This window comes from Lonchura striata, chromosome 33, assembly GCF_050655825.1.
Source record: "Lonchura striata isolate lonStrDom1 chromosome 33, ASM5065582v1, whole genome shotgun sequence".
NCBI lineage: Eukaryota > Metazoa > Chordata > Aves > Passeriformes > Estrildidae > Lonchura > Lonchura striata.
In genome coordinates this window covers 3,239,294-3,247,500 of record NC_140735.1, presented here as the reverse complement: position 1 = coordinate 3,247,500, position 8,207 = coordinate 3,239,294, and positions in this window count along the sequence as shown.

Here is an 8,207-nt window from a genome sequence, read left to right as displayed (position 1 = left end):
AGGCCTGTTCCCCTGGAGCCGGGGTAGACCTGGTGTTCCGAGCGCCGGGGTAGACTTGGTGCACGGAAGCCTCGGGGTAGACCTGGTCTTCCGGGCGCCGGGGTAGACCTGGAATTCCGGGCGCCGGGGTAGGCCTGTTCCCCTGGAGCCGGGGTAGACCTGGTGTTCCGGGAGCCGGGGTAGACCTGGTGTTCCGAGCGCCGGGGTAGACTTGGTGCACGGAAGCCTCGGGGTAGACCTGGTCTTCCGGGCGCCGGGGTAGACCTGGAATTCCGGGCGCCGGGGTAGGCCTGTTCCCCTGGAGCCGGGGTAGACCTGGTGTTCCGGGCGCCGGGGTAGACCTGGTGCACGGAAGCCTCGGGGTAGACCTGGTCTTCCGGGCGCCGGGGTAGACTTGGTGCACGGAAGCCTCGGGGTAGACCTGGTCTTCCGGGCGCCGGGGTAGACCTGGTGCACGGAAGCCTCGGGGTAGACCTGGTCTTCCGGGCGCCGGGGTAGACCTGGTCTTCCGGGAGCCGGGGTAGACCTGGAATTCCGGGCGCCGGGGTAGGCCTGTTCTCCTGGAGCCGGGGTAGACCTGGTCTTCCGGGAGCCGGGGTAGACCTGGAATTCCGGGCGCCGGGGTAGACCTGTTCCCCTGGAGCCGGGGTAGACCTGGTGTTCCGGGAGCCGGGGTAGACCTGGTGCACGGAAGCCTCGGGGTAGACCTGGTCTTCCGGGAGCCGGGGTAGACCTGGTGTTCCGAGCGCCGGGGTAGACTTGGTGCACGGAAGCCTCGGGGTAGACCTGGTCTTCCGGGCGCCGGGGTAGACCTGGAATTCCGGGCGCCGGGGTAGGCCTGTTCCCCTGGAGCCGGGGTAGACCTGGTGTTCCGAGCGCCGGGGTAGACTTGGTGCACGGAAGCCTCGGGGTAGACCTGGTCTTCCGGGCGCCGGGGTAGACCTGGAATTCCGGGCGCCGGGGTAGGCCTGTTCCCCTGGAGCCGGGGTAGACCTGGTGTTCCGGGAGCCGGGGTAGACCTGGTGTTCCGAGCGCCGGGGTAGACTTGGTGCACGGAAGCCTCGGGGTAGACCTGGTCTTCCGGGCGCCGGGGTAGACCTGGAATTCCGGGCGCCGGGGTAGGCCTGTTCCCCTGGAGCCGGGGTAGACCTGGTGTTCCGGGCGCCGGGGTAGACCTGGTGCACGGAAGCCTCGGGGTAGACCTGGTCTTCCGGGCGCCGGGGTAGACCTGGTGCACGGAAGCCTCGGGGTAGACCTGGTCTTCCGGGCGCCGGGGTAGACCTGGTCTTCCGGGAGCCGGGGTAGACCTGGAATTCCGGGCGCCGGGGTAGGCCTGTTCTCCTGGAGCCGGGGTAGACCTGGTCTTCCGGGAGCCGGGGTAGACCTGGAATTCCGGGCGCCGGGGTAGACCTGTTCCCCTGGAGCCGGGGTAGACCTGGTGTTCCGGGAGCCGGGGTAGACCTGGTGCACGGAAGCCTCGGGGTAGACCTGGTCTTCCGGGAGCCGGGGTAGACCTGGTGTTCCGAGCGCCGGGGTAGACTTGGTGCACGGAAGCCTCGGGGTAGACCTGGTCTTCCGGGCGCCGGGGTAGACCTGGAATTCCGGGCGCCGGGGTAGGCCTGTTCCCCTGGAGCCGGGGTAGACCTGGTGTTCCGAGCGCCGGGGTAGACTTGGTGCACGGAAGCCTCGGGGTAGACCTGGTCTTCCGGGCGCCGGGGTAGACCTGGAATTCCGGGCGCCGGGGTAGGCCTGTTCCCCTGGAGCCGGGGTAGACCTGGTGTTCCGGGAGCCGGGGTAGACCTGGTGTTCCGAGCGCCGGGGTAGACTTGGTGCACGGAAGCCTCGGGGTAGACCTGGTCTTCCGGGCGCCGGGGTAGACCTGGAATTCCGGGCGCCGGGGTAGGCCTGTTCCCCTGGAGCCGGGGTAGACCTGGTGTTCCGGGCGCCGGGGTAGACCTGGTGCACGGAAGCCTCGGGGTAGACCTGGTCTTCCGGGCGCCGGGGTAGACCTGGTGCACGGAAGCCTCGGGGTAGACCTGGTCTTCCGGGCGCCGGGGTAGACCTGGTCTTCCGGGAGCCGGGGTAGACCTGGAATTCCGGGCGCCGGGGTAGGCCTGTTCTCCTGGAGCCGGGGTAGACCTGGTCTTCCGGGAGCCGGGGTAGACCTGGAATTCCGGGCGCCGGGGTAGACCTGTTCCCCTGGAGCCGGGGTAGACCTGGTGTTCCGGGAGCCGGGGTAGACCTGGTGCACGGAAGCCTCGGGGTAGACCTGGTCTTCCGGGCGCCGGGGTAGACCTGGTGTTCCGAGCGCCGGGGTAGACTTGGTGCACGGAAGCCTCGGGGTAGACCTGGTCTTCCGGGCGCCGGGGTAGACCTGGAATTCCGGGCGCCGGGGTAGGCCTGTTCCCCTGGAGCCGGGGTAGACCTGGTGTTCCGAGCGCCGGGGTAGACTTGGTGCACGGAAGCCTCGGGGTAGACCTGGTCTTCCGGGCGCCGGGGTAGACCTGGAATTCCGGGCGCCGGGGTAGGCCTGTTCCCCTGGAGCCGGGGTAGACCTGGTGTTCCGGGAGCCGGGGTAGACCTGGTGTTCCGAGCGCCGGGGTAGACTTGGTGCACGGAAGCCTCGGGGTAGACCTGGTCTTCCGGGCGCCGGGGTAGACCTGGAATTCCGGGCGCCGGGGTAGGCCTGTTCCCCTGGAGCCGGGGTAGACCTGGTGTTCCGGGCGCCGGGGTAGACCTGGTGCACGGAAGCCTCGGGGTAGACCTGGTCTTCCGGGCGCCGGGGTAGACTTGGTGCACGGAAGCCTCGGGGTAGACCTGGTCTTCCGGGCGCCGGGGTAGACCTGGTGCACGGAAGCCTCGGGGTAGACCTGGTCTTCCGGGCGCCGGGGTAGACCTGGTCTTCCGGGAGCCGGGGTAGACCTGGAATTCCGGGCGCCGGGGTAGGCCTGTTCTCCTGGAGCCGGGGTAGACCTGGTCTTCCGGGAGCCGGGGTAGACCTGGAATTCCGGGCGCCGGGGTAGACCTGTTCCCCTGGAGCCGGGGTAGACCTGGTGTTCCGGGAGCCGGGGTAGACCTGGTGCACGGAAGCCTCGGGGTAGACCTGGTCTTCCGGGAGCCGGGGTAGACCTGGTGTTCCGAGCGCCGGGGTAGACTTGGTGCACGGAAGCCTCGGGGTAGACCTGGTCTTCCGGGCGCCGGGGTAGACCTGGAATTCCGGGCGCCGGGGTAGGCCTGTTCCCCTGGAGCCGGGGTAGACCTGGTGTTCCGAGCGCCGGGGTAGACTTGGTGCACGGAAGCCTCGGGGTAGACCTGGTCTTCCGGGCGCCGGGGTAGACCTGGAATTCCGGGCGCCGGGGTAGGCCTGTTCCCCTGGAGCCGGGGTAGACCTGGTGTTCCGGGAGCCGGGGTAGACCTGGTGTTCCGAGCGCCGGGGTAGACTTGGTGCACGGAAGCCTCGGGGTAGACCTGGTCTTCCGGGCGCCGGGGTAGACCTGGAATTCCGGGCGCCGGGGTAGGCCTGTTCCCCTGGAGCCGGGGTAGACCTGGTGTTCCGGGCGCCGGGGTAGACCTGGTGCACGGAAGCCTCGGGGTAGACCTGGTCTTCCGGGCGCCGGGGTAGACCTGGTGCACGGAAGCCTCGGGGTAGACCTGGTCTTCCGGGCGCCGGGGTAGACCTGGTCTTCCGGGAGCCGGGGTAGACCTGGAATTCCGGGCGCCGGGGTAGGCCTGTTCTCCTGGAGCCGGGGTAGACCTGGTCTTCCGGGAGCCGGGGTAGACCTGGAATTCCGGGCGCCGGGGTAGACCTGTTCCCCTGGAGCCGGGGTAGACCTGGTGTTCCGGGAGCCGGGGTAGACCTGGTGCACGGAAGCCTCGGGGTAGACCTGGTCTTCCGGGCGCCGGGGTAGACCTGGTGTTCCGAGCGCCGGGGTAGACTTGGTGCACGGAAGCCTCGGGGTAGACCTGGTCTTCCGGGCGCCGGGGTAGACCTGGAATTCCGGGCGCCGGGGTAGGCCTGTTCCCCTGGAGCCGGGGTAGACCTGGTGTTCCGAGCGCCGGGGTAGACTTGGTGCACGGAAGCCTCGGGGTAGACCTGGTCTTCCGGGCGCCGGGGTAGACCTGGAATTCCGGGCGCCGGGGTAGGCCTGTTCCCCTGGAGCCGGGGTAGACCTGGTGTTCCGGGAGCCGGGGTAGACCTGGTGTTCCGAGCGCCGGGGTAGACTTGGTGCACGGAAGCCTCGGGGTAGACCTGGTCTTCCGGGCGCCGGGGTAGACCTGGAATTCCGGGCGCCGGGGTAGGCCTGTTCCCCTGGAGCCGGGGTAGACCTGGTGTTCCGGGCGCCGGGGTAGACCTGGTGCACGGAAGCCTCGGGGTAGACCTGGTCTTCCGGGCGCCGGGGTAGACTTGGTGCACGGAAGCCTCGGGGTAGACCTGGTCTTCCGGGCGCCGGGGTAGACCTGGTGCACGGAAGCCTCGGGGTAGACCTGGTCTTCCGGGCGCCGGGGTAGACCTGGTCTTCCGGGAGCCGGGGTAGACCTGGAATTCCGGGCGCCGGGGTAGGCCTGTTCTCCTGGAGCCGGGGTAGACCTGGTCTTCCGGGAGCCGGGGTAGACCTGGAATTCCGGGCGCCGGGGTAGACCTGTTCCCCTGGAGCCGGGGTAGACCTGGTGTTCCGGGAGCCGGGGTAGACCTGGTGCACGGAAGCCTCGGGGTAGACCTGGTCTTCCGGGAGCCGGGGTAGACCTGGTGTTCCGAGCGCCGGGGTAGACTTGGTGCACGGAAGCCTCGGGGTAGACCTGGTCTTCCGGGCGCCGGGGTAGACCTGGAATTCCGGGCGCCGGGGTAGGCCTGTTCCCCTGGAGCCGGGGTAGACCTGGTGTTCCGAGCGCCGGGGTAGACTTGGTGCACGGAAGCCTCGGGGTAGACCTGGTCTTCCGGGCGCCGGGGTAGACCTGGAATTCCGGGCGCCGGGGTAGGCCTGTTCCCCTGGAGCCGGGGTAGACCTGGTGTTCCGGGAGCCGGGGTAGACCTGGTGTTCCGAGCGCCGGGGTAGACTTGGTGCACGGAAGCCTCGGGGTAGACCTGGTCTTCCGGGCGCCGGGGTAGACCTGGAATTCCGGGCGCCGGGGTAGGCCTGTTCCCCTGGAGCCGGGGTAGACCTGGTGTTCCGGGCGCCGGGGTAGACCTGGTGCACGGAAGCCTCGGGGTAGACCTGGTCTTCCGGGCGCCGGGGTAGACCTGGTGCACGGAAGCCTCGGGGTAGACCTGGTCTTCCGGGCGCCGGGGTAGACCTGGTCTTCCGGGAGCCGGGGTAGACCTGGAATTCCGGGCGCCGGGGTAGGCCTGTTCTCCTGGAGCCGGGGTAGACCTGGTCTTCCGGGAGCCGGGGTAGACCTGGAATTCCGGGCGCCGGGGTAGACCTGTTCCCCTGGAGCCGGGGTAGACCTGGTGTTCCGGGAGCCGGGGTAGACCTGGTGCACGGAAGCCTCGGGGTAGACCTGGTCTTCCGGGAGCCGGGGTAGACCTGGTGTTCCGAGCGCCGGGGTAGACTTGGTGCACGGAAGCCTCGGGGTAGACCTGGTCTTCCGGGCGCCGGGGTAGACCTGGAATTCCGGGCGCCGGGGTAGGCCTGTTCCCCTGGAGCCGGGGTAGACCTGGTGTTCCGAGCGCCGGGGTAGACTTGGTGCACGGAAGCCTCGGGGTAGACCTGGTCTTCCGGGCGCCGGGGTAGACCTGGAATTCCGGGCGCCGGGGTAGGCCTGTTCCCCTGGAGCCGGGGTAGACCTGGTGTTCCGGGAGCCGGGGTAGACCTGGTGTTCCGAGCGCCGGGGTAGACTTGGTGCACGGAAGCCTCGGGGTAGACCTGGTCTTCCGGGCGCCGGGGTAGACCTGGAATTCCGGGCGCCGGGGTAGGCCTGTTCCCCTGGAGCCGGGGTAGACCTGGTGTTCCGGGCGCCGGGGTAGACCTGGTGCACGGAAGCCTCGGGGTAGACCTGGTCTTCCGGGCGCCGGGGTAGACTTGGTGCACGGAAGCCTCGGGGTAGACCTGGTCTTCCGGGCGCCGGGGTAGACCTGGTGCACGGAAGCCTCGGGGTAGACCTGGTCTTCCGGGCGCCGGGGTAGACCTGGTCTTCCGGGAGCCGGGGTAGACCTGGAATTCCGGGCGCCGGGGTAGGCCTGTTCTCCTGGAGCCGGGGTAGACCTGGTCTTCCGGGAGCCGGGGTAGACCTGGAATTCCGGGCGCCGGGGAAGACCTGTTCCCCTGGAGCCGGGGTAGACCTGGTGTTCCGGGAGCCGGGGTAGACCTGGTGCACGGAAGCCTCGGGGTAGACCTGGTCTTCCGGGAGCCGGGGTAGACCTGGTGTTCCGAGCGCCGGGGTAGACTTGGTGCACGGAAGCCTCGGGGTAGACCTGGTCTTCCGGGCGCCGGGGTAGACCTGGAATTCCGGGCGCCGGGGTAGGCCTGTTCCCCTGGAGCCGGGGTAGACCTGGTGTTCCGAGCGCCGGGGTAGACTTGGTGCACGGAAGCCTCGGGGTAGACCTGGTCTTCCGGGCGCCGGGGTAGACCTGGAATTCCGGGCGCCGGGGTAGGCCTGTTCCCCTGGAGCCGGGGTAGACCTGGTGTTCCGGGAGCCGGGGTAGACCTGGTGTTCCGAGCGCCGGGGTAGACTTGGTGCACGGAAGCCTCGGGGTAGACCTGGTCTTCCGGGCGCCGGGGTAGACCTGGAATTCCGGGCGCCGGGGTAGGCCTGTTCCCCTGGAGCCGGGGTAGACCTGGTGTTCCGGGCGCCGGGGTAGACCTGGTGCACGGAAGCCTCGGGGTAGACCTGGTCTTCCGGGCGCCGGGGTAGACCTGGTGCACGGAAGCCTCGGGGTAGACCTGGTCTTCCGGGCGCCGGGGTAGACCTGGTCTTCCGGGAGCCGGGGTAGACCTGGAATTCCGGGCGCCGGGGTAGGCCTGTTCTCCTGGAGCCGGGGTAGACCTGGTCTTCCGGGAGCCGGGGTAGACCTGGAATTCCGGGCGCCGGGGTAGACCTGTTCCCCTGGAGCCGGGGTAGACCTGGTGTTCCGGGAGCCGGGGTAGACCTGGTGCACGGAAGCCTCGGGGTAGACCTGGTCTTCCGGGAGCCGGGGTAGACCTGGTGTTCCGAGCGCCGGGGTAGACTTGGTGCACGGAAGCCTCGGGGTAGACCTGGTCTTCCGGGCGCCGGGGTAGACCTGGAATTCCGGGCGCCGGGGTAGGCCTGTTCCCCTGGAGCCGGGGTAGACCTGGTGTTCCGAGCGCCGGGGTAGACTTGGTGCACGGAAGCCTCGGGGTAGACCTGGTCTTCCGGGCGCCGGGGTAGACCTGGAATTCCGGGCGCCGGGGTAGGCCTGTTCCCCTGGAGCCGGGGTAGACCTGGTGTTCCGGGAGCCGGGGTAGACCTGGTGTTCCGAGCGCCGGGGTAGACTTGGTGCACGGAAGCCTCGGGGTAGACCTGGTCTTCCGGGCGCCGGGGTAGACCTGGAATTCCGGGCGCCGGGGTAGGCCTGTTCCCCTGGAGCCGGGGTAGACCTGGTGTTCCGGGCGCCGGGGTAGACCTGGTGCACGGAAGCCTCGGGGTAGACCTGGTCTTCCGGGCGCCGGGGTAGACCTGGTGCACGGAAGCCTCGGGGTAGACCTGGTCTTCCGGGCGCCGGGGTAGACCTGGTCTTCCGGGAGCCGGGGTAGACCTGGAATTCCGGGCGCCGGGGTAGGCCTGTTCCCCTGGAGCCGGGGTAGACCTGGAATTCCGGGCGCCGGGGTAGGCCTGTTCTCCTGGAGCCGGGGTAGACCTGGTGTTCCGGGCACCGGGGTAGACCTGGAATTCCGGGCGCCGGGGTAGGCCTGTTGCCCTGGAGCCGGGGTAGACCTGGTGTTCCGGGCGCCGGGGTAGACCTGTCGTCCTACTCCGGGCCCGGCCTCCGGCCGCCCGGCTGCTGCGGCAGAACTGTCGCCCTGGTGTCCCGGGCGGACCTGCTGTCCCGCGCACGACCCACCCTGCGGCCGCCCGGCGCCAGTCTAGAGAGGGAAGGAGCCGGCCGTTGGGAGCCGGCAGCGCTCCCGCCTCCTCCGTGCCCAAAGCGACAGCGGCCCGGCTCCTGCCTCCGTCTCCGGATCCCTCACTGCCTTCAGCCGCTCGACCCCCCTCCCCCCCACCCCGCTGCCGTCCTGCCCCGGGCTCGG